Genomic DNA, 13,178 nt, shown 5'->3' on the forward strand with positions numbered 1-13,178 from the left:
GAAACAGAACCTGGTCAGAGTCACGCACCTCACCCCATCTTGGATTCCCCTAGGTCTCAAGTTTTCAATAATGTACAGGTTTGGTAGGTTTCCCTAGGTGCCGGGTGAGCTAGAGGCCAAAATGTACAGGTAGGCACTTTGCAAAAAACACCTCTGTTTTCTGTCAAAAAATGGGATGTGTCCACGTTATGTTTTGGGGCATTTCCTGTCGCGGGCGCTAGGCCTACCCACACAAGTGAGGTATCATTTTTATCGGGAGACATGGGGGAACGTTGGGTGGAAGGAAATTTGTGGCTCCTCTCAGATTCCAGAACTTTCTGTCACCGAAATGTGAGGAAAATTTGTTTTTTAGCCAAATTTTGAGGTTTGCAAAGGATTCTGGGTAACAGAACCTGGTCAGAGCCCCACAAGTTACCCCATCTTGGATTCCCCTAGGTCTCTAGTATTCAAAAATGTGCTGGATTGCTAGGTTTCCCCAGGTGCCGGCTGAGCTAGAGGCCAATATCCACAGGTAGGCACTTTGTAAAAAACACCTCTGTTTTCTGTGAAAAAATGTGATGTGTCCACGTTGTGTTTTGGGCCATTTCCTTTCGTGGGCGCTAGGCCTACCCACACAAGTGAGGTACCATTTTTATCGGGAGATTTGGTGGAACGCGGGTTGGTTGGACATTTGTGGCTCCTCTCAGATTCCAAAACTTTCTGTCACCGAAATGAGAGGAAAAAGTGTTTTTTTGGCCACATTTTGAGGTTTGCCAAGGATTCTGGGTAACAGAACGAGGTCAGAGCCCCACAAGTCTCCCCATCTTGGATTCCCCTAGGTGTCTAGTTTTCAGAAATGCACTGGTTTGCTAGGTTTCCCAAGGTGCCGGCTGAGCTAGAGCCCAAAATCCACAGGTAGGCACTGTTTTATGTGAAAAAATGTGATGTGTCCACATTGTGTTTTGGGCCATTTCCTTTTGTGGGCGCTAGGCCTACCCACACAAGTGAGGTACCATTTTTATCGGGAGACTTGGGGGAATGCTCTGTGGAAGGAAATTTGTGGCTCCTCTCAGATTCCAGAACTTTCTGTCACCGAAATGTGCGGAAAATGTGTTTTTTTAGCCAAATTTTGAGGTTTGCAAAGGATTGTGGGAAACAGAACCTGGTCAGAGTCACGCACCTCACCCCATCTTGGATTCCCCTAGGTCTCAAGTTTTCAATAATGTACAGGTTTGGTAGGTTTCCCTAGGTGCCGGGTGAGCTAGAGGCCAAAATGTACAGGTAGGCACTTTGCAAAAAACACCTCTGTTTTCTGTCAAAAAATGGGATGTGTCCACGTTATGTTTTGGGGCATTTCCTGTCGCGGGCGCTAGGCCTACCCACACAAGTGAGGTATCATTTTTATCGGGAGACATGGGGGAACGTTGGGTGGAAGGAAATTTGTGGCTCCTCTCAGATTCCAGAACTTTCTGTCACCGAAATGTGAGGAAAATTTGTTTTTTTAGCCAAATTTTGAGGTTTGCAAAGGATTCTGGGTAACAGAACCTGGTCAGAGCCCCACAAGTTACCCCATCTTGGATTCCCCTAGGTCTCTAGTATTCAAAAATATGCTGGATTGCTAGGTTTCCCCAGGTGCCGGCTGAGCTAGAGGCCAATATCCACAGGTAGGCACTTTGTAAAAAACACCTCTGTTTTCTGTGAAAAAATGTGATGTGTCCACGTTGTGTTTTGGGCCATTTCCTTTCGTGGGCGCTAGGCCTACCCACACAAGTGAGGTACCATTTTTATCGGGAGATTTGGGGGAACGCGGGTTGGTTGGACATTTGTGGCTCCTCTCAGATTCCAGAACTTTCTGTCACCGAAATGAGAGGAAAAAGTGTTTTTTTGGCCACATTTTGAGGTTTGCCAAGGATTCTGGGTAACAGAACCAGGTCAGAGCCCCACAAGTCACCCCATCTTGGATTCACCTAGGTGTCTAGTTTTCAGAAATGCACTGGTTTGCTAGGTTTCCCAAGGTGCCGGCTGAGCTTGAGCCCAAAATCCACAGGTAGGCACTGTTTTATGTGAAAAAATGTGATGTGTCCACATTGTGTTTTGGGCCATTTCCTTTTGTGGGCGCTAGGCCTACACACACAAGTGAGGTACCATTTTTATCTGGAGACTTGGGGGAATGCTGGGTGGAAGGAAATTTGTGGCTTCTCTCAGATTCCAGAACTTTCTGTCACTGAAATGTGCGGAAAATGTGTTTTTTTAGCCAAATTTTGATGTTTGCAAAGGATTTTGGGAAACAGAACCTGGTCAGAGTCGCTCAAGTCACCCCATCTTGGATTCCCCTAGGTCTCTAGTTTTCAAAAATGTACAGGTTTGGTAGGTTTCCCTAGGTGCCGGCTGAGCTAGAGGCCAGAATGTACAGGTAGGCACTTTGCAAAAAACACCTCTGTTTTCTTTCAAAAAATGGGATGTGTCCACGTTATGTTTTGGGGCATTTCCTGTCGCGGGCGCTAGGCCTACCCACACAAGTGAGGTATCATTTTTATCGGGAGACTTGGGGGAACGTTGGGTGGAAGGAAATTTGTGGCTCCTCTCAGATTCCAGAACTTTCTGTCGCCGAAATGTGAGGAATATGTGTTTTTTTAGCCAAATTTTGAGGTTTGCAAAGGATTCTGGGTAACAGAACCTGGTCAGAGCCCCACAAGTTACCCCATCTTGGATTCCCCTAGGTCTTTAGTTTTAAAAAATGCACAGGTTTGGTAGGTTTCCCTAGGTGCCGTCTGAGCTAGAGGTCAAAATCTACAGGTAGGCACTTTGCAAAAAACAGCTCTGTTTTCTGTCAAAAAAAAGGGATGTGTCCACGTTATGTTTTGGGGCATTTCCTGTCGCGGGCGCTACGCCTACCCACACAAGTGAGGTAATATTTTTATCGGGAGACTGCGGGACCGTTGGGTGGAAGGAAATTTGTGGCTCCTCTCAGATTCCAGAACTTTCTGTCACCGAAATATGAGGAAAATGTGTTCTTGTAGCCAAATTTTGAGGTTTGCAAAGGATTCTGGGTAACAGAACCTGGTCAGAGCCTCACAAGTCACCCCATATTGGATTCCCCTGGGTCTCTAGTTTTCAAAAATGTGCTGGATTGCTAGGTTTCCCCAGGTGCCGGCTGAGCTAGAGGCCAATATCCACAGGTTGGCACTTTGAAAAAAACACCTCTGTTTTCTGTCAAAAATTGTGATGTGTTCACGTTATGTTTTGGGGCATTTCCTGTCGCGGGCGCTAGGCCTACCCACACAAGTGAGGTATCATTTTTATCGGGAGACTTGGGGGAACGTTGGGTGGAAGGAAATTTGTGGCTCCTCTCAGATTCCAGAACTTTCTGTCACCGAAATGTGAGGAATATGTGTTTTTTTAGCCAAATTTTGAGGTTTGCAAAGGATTCTGGGTAACAGAACCTGGTCAGAGCCCCACAAGTCACCCCATCTTGGATTCCCCTAGGTCTCTAGTTTTTAAAAATATGCTGGATTGCTAGGTTTCCCCAGGTGCCGGCTGAGCTAGAGGCCAATATCCACAGGTAGGCACTTTGTAAAAAACACCTCTGTTTTCTGTGAAAAAATGTGATGTGTCCACGTTGTGTTTTGGGCCCTTTCCTTTCGTGGGTGCTAGGCCTACCCACTCAAGTGAGGTACCATTTTTATCGGGAGACTTGGGGGAACACGGGTTGGTTGGACATTTGTGGCTCCTCTCAGATTCCAGAACTTTCTGTCACCGAAATGAGAGGAAAAAGTGTTTTTTTGGCCACATTTTGAGGTTTGCCAAGGATTCTGGGTAACAGAACCAGGTCAGAGCCCCACAAGTCACCCCATCTTGGATTCCCCTATGTGTCTAGTTTTCAGAAATGCACTGGTTTGCTAGGTTTCCCAAGGTGCCGGCTGAGCTTGAGCCCAAAATCCACAGGTAGGCACTGTTTTATGTGAAAAAATGTGATGTGTCCACATTGTGTTTTGGGCCATTTCCTTTTGTGGGCGCTAGGCTTACCCACACAAGTGAGGTACCATTTTTATCGGGAGATTTGGGGGAACGCTGGGTGGAAGAAAATTTGTGGCTCCTCTCAGATTCCAGAACTTTCTGTCACCGAAATGTGCGGAAAATGTGTTTTTTTAGCCAAATTTTGATGTTTGCAAAGGATTGTGGGAAACAGAACCTGGTCAGAGTCGCGCAAGTCACCCCATCTTGGATTCCCCTAGGTCTCTAGTTTTAAAAAATGTACAGGTTTGGTAGGTTTCCCTAGGTGCCGGCTGAGCTAGAGGCCAAAATCTACAGGTAGGCAATTTGCAAAAAACACCTCTGTTTTCTTTCAAAAAATGGGATGTGTCCACGTTATGTTTTGGGGCATTTCCTGTCGCGGGCGCTAGGCCTACCCACACGAGTGAGGTATCATTTTTATCGGGAGACTTGGGGGAACGTTGGGTGGAAGGAAATTTGTCGCTCCTCTCAGATTCCAGAACTTTCTGTCACCGAAATGTGAGGAAAATGTGTTTTTTTATCCAAATTTTGAAGTTTGCAAAGGATTCTGGGTAACAGAACCTGGTCAGAGCCCCACAAGTTACCCCATCTTGGATTCCCCTAGGTCTTTAGTTTTCAAAAATGCACAGGTTTGGTAGGTTTCCCTAGGTGCCGGCTGTGCTAGAGGTCAAAATCTACAGGTAGGCACTTTGCAAAAAACACCTCTGTTTTCTGTAAAAAAAAAGGGATGTGTCCACGTTATGTTTTGGGGCATTTCCTGTCGTGGGCGCTACGCCTACCCACACAAGTGAGGTAATATTTTTATCGGGAGACTTGCGGGACCGTTGGGTGGAAGGAAATTTGTGGCTCCTCTGAGATTCCAGAACTTTCTGTCACCCAAATATGAGGAAAATGTGTTTTTGTAGCCAAATTTTGAGGTTTGCAAAGGATTCTGGGTAACAGAACCTGGTCAGAGCCCCACAAGTCACCCCATCTTGGATTCCCCTGGGTCTCTAGTTTTAAAAAATGTGCTGGATTTCTAGGTTTCCCCAGGTGCCGGCTGAGCTAGAGGCCAATATCCACAGGTTGGCACTTTGTACAAAACACCTCTGTTTTCTGTGAAAAAATGTGATGTGTCCACGTTGTGTTTTTGGCCATTACCTTTCGTGGGCGCTAGGCCTACCCACACTAGTGAGGTACCATTTTTATAGGGAGACTTGGGGGAACGCGGGGTGGTTGGACATTTGTGGCTCCTCTCAGATTCCAGAACTTTCTGTCACCGAAATGAGAGGAAAAAGTGTTTTTTTGGCCACATTTTGAGGTTTGCCAAGGATTCTAGGTAACAGAACCAGGTCAGAGCCCCACAAGTCACCCCATCTTGGATTCCCCTAGGTGTCTAGTTTTCAGAAATGCACTGGTTTGCTAGGTTTCCCAAGGTGCCGGCTGAGCTAGAGCCCAAAATCCACAGGTAGGCACTGTTTTATGTGAAAAAATGTGATGTGTCCACATTGTGTTTTGGGCCATTTCCTTTCGTGGGCGCTAGGCCTACCCACACAAGTGAGGTACCATTTTTATCGGGAGACTTGGGGGAATGCTGGGTGGAAGGAAATTTGTGGCTCCTCTCAGATTCCAGAACTTTCTGTCACCGAAATGTGCGGAAAATGTGTTTTTTTAGCCAAATTTTGAGGTTTGCAAAGGATTGTGGGAAACAGAACCTGGTCAAAGTCACGCACCTCACCCCATCTTGGATTCCCCTAGGTCTCAAGTTTTCAATAATGTACAGGTTTGGTAGGTTTCCCTAGGTGCCGGGTGAGCTAGAGGCCAAAATGTACAGGTAGGCACTTTGCAAAAAACACCTCTGTTTTCTGTCAAAAAATGGGATGTGTCCACGTTATGTTTTGGGGCATTTCCTGTCGCGGGCGCTAGGCCTACCCACACAAGTGAGGTATCATTTTTATCGGGAGACATGGGGGAACGTTGGGTGGAAGGAAATTTGTGGCTCCTCTCAGATTCCAGAACTTTCTGTCACCGAAATGTGAGGAAAATTTGTTTTTTTAGCCAAATTTTGAGGTTTGCAAAGGATTCTGGGTAACAGAACCTGGTCAGAGCCCCACAAGTCACCCCATCTTGGATTCCCCTGGGTCTCTAGTTTTAAAAAATGTGCTGGATTTCTAGGTTTCCCCAGGTGCCGGCTGAGCTAGAGGCCAATATCCACAGGTTGGCACTTTGTACAAAACACCTCTGTTTTCTGTGAAAAAATGTGATGTGTCCACGTTGTGTTTTGGGCCATTACCTTTCGTGGGCGCTAGGCCTACCCACACTAGTGAGGTACCATTTTTATCGGGAGACTTGGGGGAACGCGGGGTGATTGGACATTTGTGGCTCCTCTCAGATTCCAGAACTTTCTGTCACCGAAATGAGAGGAAAAAGTGTTTTTTTGGCCACATTTTGAGGTTTGCCAAGGATTCTGGGTAACAGAACCAGGTCAGAGCCCCACAAGTCACCCCATCTTGGATTCCCCTAGGTGTCTAGTTTTCAGAAATGCACTGGTTTGCTAGGTTTTCCAAGGTGCCGGCTGAGCTAGAGCCCAAAATCCACAGGTAGGCACTGTTTTATGTGAAAAAATGTGATGTGTCCACATTGTGTTTTGGGCCATTTCCTTTTGTGGGCGCTAGGCCTACCCACACAAGTGAGGTACCATTTTTATCAGGAGACTTGGGGGAATGCTCTGTGGAAGGAAATTTGTAGCTCCTCTCAGATTCCAGAACTTTCTGTCACCGAAATGTGAGGAAAATGTGTTTTTTTAGCCAAATTTTGAGGTTTGCAAAGGATTGTGGGAAACAGAACCTGGTCAGAGTCACGCACCTCACCCCATCTTGGATTCCCCTAGGTCTCAAGTTTTCAATAATGTACAGGTTTGGTAGGTTTCCCTAGGTGCCGGGTGAGCTAGAGGCCAAAATGTACAGGTAGGCACTTTGCAAAAAACACCTCTGTTTTCTGTCAAAAAATGGGATGTGTCCACGTTATGTTTTGGGGCATTTCCTGTCGCGGGCGCTAGGCCTACCCACACAAGTGAGGTATCATTTTTATCGGGAGACATGGGGGAACGTTGGGTGGAAGGAAATTTGTGGCTCCTCTCAGATTCCAGAACTTTCTGTCACCGAAATGTGAGGAAAATTTGTTTTTTAGCCAAATTTTGAGGTTTGCAAAGGATTCTGGGTAACAGAACCTGGTCAGAGCCCCACAAGTTACCCCATCTTGGATTCCCCTAGGTCTCTAGTATTCAAAAATGTGCTGGATTGCTAGGTTTCCCCAGGTGCCGGCTGAGCTAGAGGCCAATATCCACAGGTAGGCACTTTGTAAAAAACACCTCTGTTTTCTGTGAAAAAATGTGATGTGTCCACGTTGTGTTTTGGGCCATTTCCTTTCGTGGGCGCTAGGCCTACCCACACAAGTGAGGTACCATTTTTATCGGGAGATTTGGTGGAACGCGGGTTGGTTGGACATTTGTGGCTCCTCTCAGATTCCAAAACTTTCTGACACCGAAATGAGAGGAAAAAGTGTTTTTTTGGCCACATTTTGAGGTTTGCCAAGGATTCTGGGTAACAGAACGAGGTCAGAGCCCCACAAGTCTCCCCATCTTGGATTCCCCTAGGTGTCTAGTTTTCAGAAATGCACTGGTTTGCTAGGTTTCCCAAGGTGCCGGCTGAGCTAGAGCCCAAAATCCACAGGTAGGCACTGTTTTATGTGAAAAAATGTGATGTGTCCACATTGTGTTTTGGGCCATTTCCTTTTGTGGGCGCTAGGCCTACCCACACAAGTGAGGTACCATTTTTATCGGGAGACTTGGGGGAATGCTCTGTGGAAGGAAATTTGTGGCTCCTCTCAGATTCCAGAACTTTCTGTCACCGAAATGTGCGGAAAATGTGTTTTTTTAGCCAAATTTTAGGGTTTGCAAAGGATTGTGGGAAACAGAACCTGGTCAGAGTCACGCACCTCACCCCATCTTGGATTCCCCTAGGTCTCAAGTTTTCAATAATGTACAGGTTTGGTAGGTTTCCCTAGGTGCCGGGTGAGCTAGAGGCCAAAATGTACAGGTAGGCACTTTGCAAAAAACACCTCTGTTTTCTGTCAAAAAATGGGATGTGTCCACGTTATGTTTTGGGGCATTTCCTGTCGCGGGCGCTAGGCCTACCCACACAAGTGAGGTATCATTTTTATCGGGAGACATGGGGGAACGTTGGGTGGAAGGAAATTTGTGGCTCCTCTCAGATTCCAGAACTTTCTGTCACCGAAATGTGAGGAAAATTTGTTTTTTTAGCCAAATTTTGAGGTTTGCAAAGGATTCTGGGTAACAGAACCTGGTCAGAGCCCCACAAGTTACCCCATCTTGGATTCCCCTAGGTCTCTAGTATTCAAAAATATGCTGGATTGCTAGGTTTCCCCAGGTGCCGGCTGAGCTAGAGGCCAATATCCACAGGTAGGCACTTTGTAAAAAACACCTCTGTTTTCTGTGAAAAAATGTGATGTGTCCACGTTGTGTTTTGGGCCATTTCCTTTCGTGGGCGCTAGGCCTACCCACACAAGTGAGGTACCATTTTTATCGGGAGATTTGGGGGAACGCGGGTTGGTTGGACATTTGTGGCTCCTCTCAGATTCCAGAACTTTCTGTCACCGAAATGAGAGGAAAAAGTGTTTTTTTGGCCACATTTTGAGGTTTGCCAAGGATTCTGGGTAACAGAACCAGGTCAGAGCCCCACAAGTCACCCCATCTTGGATTCACCTAGGTGTCTAGTTTTCAGAAATGCACTGGTTTGCTAGGTTTCCCAAGGTGCCGGCTGAGCTTGAGCCCAAAATCCACAGGTAGGCACTGTTTTATGTGAAAAAATGTGATGTGTCCACATTGTGTTTTGGGCCATTTCCTTTTGTGGGCGCTAGGCCTACACACACAAGTGAGGTACCATTTTTATCTGGAGACTTGGGGGAATGCTGGGTGGAAGGAAATTTGTGGCTTCTCTCAGATTCCAGAACTTTCTGTCACTGAAATGTGCGGAAAATGTGTTTTTTTAGCCAAATTTTGATGTTTGCAAAGGATTTTGGGAAACAGAACCTGGTCAGAGTCGCTCAAGTCACCCCATCTTGGATTCCCCTAGGTCTCTAGTTTTCAAAAATGTACAGGTTTGGTAGGTTTCCCTAGGTGCCGGCTGAGCTAGAGGCCAGAATGTACAGGTAGGCACTTTGCAAAAAACACCTCTGTTTTCTTTCAAAAAATGGGATGTGTCCACGTTATGTTTTGGGGCATTTCCTGTCGCGGGCGCTAGGCCTACCCACACAAGTGAGGTATCATTTTTATCGGGAGACTTGGGGGAACGTTGGGTGGAAGGAAATTTGTGGCTCCTCTCAGATTCCAGAACTTTCTGTCACCGAAATGTGAGGAATATGTGTTTTTTTAGCCAAATTTTGAGGTTTGCAAAGGATTCTGGGTAACAGAACCTGGTCAGAGCCCCACAAGTCACCCCATCTTGGATTCCCCTGGGTCTCTAGTTTTAAAAAATGTGCTGGATTTCTAGGTTTCCCCAGGTGCCGGCTGAGCTAGAGGCCAATATCCACAGGTTGGCACTTTGTACAAAACACCTCTGTTTTCTGTGAAAAAATGTGATGTGTCCACGTTGTGTTTTGGGCCATTACCTTTCGTGGGCGCTAGGCCTACCCACACTAGTGAGGTACCATTTTTATCGGGAGACTTGGGGGAACGCGGGGTGATTGGACATTTGTGGCTCCTCTCAGATTCCAGAACTTTCTGTCACCGAAATGAGAGGAAAAAGTGTTTTTTTGGCCACATTTTGAGGTTTGCCAAGGATTCTGGGTAACAGAACCAGGTCAGAGCCCCACAAGTCACCCCATCTTGGATTCCCCTAGGTGTCTAGTTTTCAGAAATGCACTGGTTTGCTAGGTTTTCCAAGGTGCCGGCTGAGCTAGAGCCCAAAATCCACAGGTAGGCACTGTTTTATGTGAAAAAATGTGATGTGTCCACATTGTGTTTTGGGCCATTTCCTTTTGTGGGCGCTAGGCCTACCCACACAAGTGAGGTACCATTTTTATCAGGAGACTTGGGGGAATGCTCTGTGGAAGGAAATTTGTAGCTCCTCTCAGATTCCAGAACTTTCTGTCACCGAAATGTGAGGAAAATGTGTTTTTTTAGCCAAATTTTGAGGTTTGCAAAGGATTGTGGGAAACAGAACCTGGTCAGAGTCACGCACCTCACCCCATCTTGGATTCCCCTAGGTCTCAAGTTTTCAATAATGTACAGGTTTGGTAGGTTTCCCTAGGTGCCGGGTGAGCTAGAGGCCAAAATGTACAGGTAGGCACTTTGCAAAAAACACCTCTGTTTTCTGTCAAAAAATGGGATGTGTCCACGTTATGTTTTGGGGCATTTCCTGTCGCGGGCGCTAGGCCTACCCACACAAGTGAGGTATCATTTTTATCGGGAGACATGGGGGAACGTTGGGTGGAAGGAAATTTGTGGCTCCTCTCAGATTCCAGAACTTTCTGTCACCGAAATGTGAGGAAAATTTGTTTTTTAGCCAAATTTTGAGGTTTGCAAAGGATTCTGGGTAACAGAACCTGGTCAGAGCCCCACAAGTTACCCCATCTTGGATTCCCCTAGGTCTCTAGTATTCAAAAATGTGCTGGATTGCTAGGTTTCCCCAGGTGCCGGCTGAGCTAGAGGCCAATATCCACAGGTAGGCACTTTGTAAAAAACACCTCTGTTTTCTGTGAAAAAATGTGATGTGTCCACGTTGTGTTTTGGGCCATTTCCTTTCGTGGGCGCTAGGCCTACCCACACAAGTGAGGTACCATTTTTATCGGGAGATTTGGTGGAACGCGGGTTGGTTGGACATTTGTGGCTCCTCTCAGATTCCAAAACTTTCTGTCACCGAAATGAGAGGAAAAAGTGTTTTTTTGGCCACATTTTGAGGTTTGCCAAGGATTCTGGGTAACAGAACGAGGTCAGAGCCCCACAAGTCTCCCCATCTTGGATTCCCCTAGGTGTCTAGTTTTCAGAAATGCACTGGTTTGCTAGGTTTCCCAAGGTGCCGGCTGAGCTAGAGCCCAAAATCCACAGGTAGGCACTGTTTTATGTGAAAAAATGTGATGTGTCCACATTGTGTTTTGGGCCATTTCCTTTTGTGGGCGCTAGGCCTACCCACACAAGTGAGGTACCATTTTTATCGGGAGACTTGGGGGAATGCTCTGTGGAAGGAAATTTGTGGCTCCTCTCAGATTCCAGAACTTTCTGTCACCGAAATGTGCGGAAAATGTGTTTTTTTAGCCAAATTTTGAGGTTTGCAAAGGATTGTGGGAAACAGAACCTGGTCAGAGTCACGCACCTCACCCCATCTTGGATTCCCCTAGGTCTCAAGTTTTCAATAATGTACAGGTTTGGTAGGTTTCCCTAGGTGCCGGGTGAGCTAGAGGCCAAAATGTACAGGTAGGCACTTTGCAAAAAACACCTCTGTTTTCTGTCAAAAAATGGGATGTGTCCACGTTATGTTTTGGGGCATTTCCTGTCGCGGGCGCTAGGCCTACCCACACAAGTGAGGTATCATTTTTATCGGGAGACATGGGGGAACGTTGGGTGGAAGGAAATTTGTGGCTCCTCTCAGATTCCAGAACTTTCTGTCACCGAAATGTGAGGAAAATTTGTTTTTTTAGCCAAATTTTGAGGTTTGCAAAGGATTCTGGGTAACAGAACCTGGTCAGAGCCCCACAAGTTACCCCATCTTGGATTCCCCTAGGTCTCTAGTATTCAAAAATATGCTGGATTGCTAGGTTTCCCCAGGTGCCGGCTGAGCTAGAGGCCAATATCCACAGGTAGGCACTTTGTAAAAAACACCTCTGTTTTCTGTGAAAAAATGTGATGTGTCCACGTTGTGTTTTGGGCCATTTCCTTTCGTGGGCGCTAGGCCTACCCACACAAGTGAGGTACCATTTTTATCGGGAGATTTGGGGGAACGCGGGTTGGTTGGACATTTGTGGCTCCTCTCAGATTCCAGAACTTTCTGTCACCGAAATGAGAGGAAAAAGTGTTTTTTTGGCCACATTTTGAGGTTTGCCAAGGATTCTGGGTAACAGAACCAGGTCAGAGCCCCACAAGTCACCCCATCTTGGATTCACCTAGGTGTCTAGTTTTCAGAAATGCACTGGTTTGCTAGGTTTCCCAAGGTGCCGGCTGAGCTTGAGCCCAAAATCCACAGGTAGGCACTGTTTTATGTGAAAAAATGTGATGTGTCCACATTGTGTTTTGGGCCATTTCCTTTTGTGGGCGCTAGGCCTACACACACAAGTGAGGTACCATTTTTATCTGGAGACTTGGGGGAATGCTGGGTGGAAGGAAATTTGTGGCTTCTCTCAGATTCCAGAACTTTCTGTCACTGAAATGTGCGGAAAATGTGTTTTTTTAGCCAAATTTTGATGTTTGCAAAGGATTTTGGGAAACAGAACCTGGTCAGAGTCGCTCAAGTCACCCCATCTTGGATTCCCCTAGGTCTCTAGTTTTCAAAAATGTACAGGTTTGGTAGGTTTCCCTAGGTGCCGGCTGAGCTAGAGGCCAGAATGTACAGGTAGGCACTTTGCAAAAAACACCTCTGTTTTCTTTCAAAAAATGGGATGTGTCCACGTTATGTTTTGGGGCATTTCCTGTCGCGGGCGCTAGGCCTACCCACACAAGTGAGGTATCATTTTTATCGGGAGACTTGGGGGAACGTTGGGTGGAAGGAAATTTGTGGCTCCTCTCAGATTCCAGAACTTTCTGTCACCGAAATGTGAGGAAAATTTGTTTTTTTAGCCAAATTTTGAGGTTTGCAAAGGATTCTGGGTAACAGAACCTGGTCAGAGCCCCACAAGTTACCCCATCTTGGATTCCCCTAGGTCTTTAGTTTTCAAAAATGCACAGGTTTGGTAGGTTTCCCTAGGTGCCGGCTGCGCTAGAGGTCAAAATCTACAGGTAGGCACTTTGCAAAAAACACCTCTATTTTCTGTCAAAAAAAAGGGATGTGTCCACGTTATGTTTTGGGGCATTTCCTGTCGCGGGCGCTACGCCTACCCACACAAGTGAGGTAATATGTTTATCGGGAGACTTGCAGGACCGTTGGGTGGAAGGAAATTTGTGGCTCCTCTCAGATTCCAGAACTTTCAGTCACCGA

Source organism: Pleurodeles waltl, chromosome 11 (assembly GCF_031143425.1).
Source record: "Pleurodeles waltl isolate 20211129_DDA chromosome 11, aPleWal1.hap1.20221129, whole genome shotgun sequence".
Lineage (NCBI taxonomy): Eukaryota > Metazoa > Chordata > Amphibia > Caudata > Salamandridae > Pleurodeles > Pleurodeles waltl.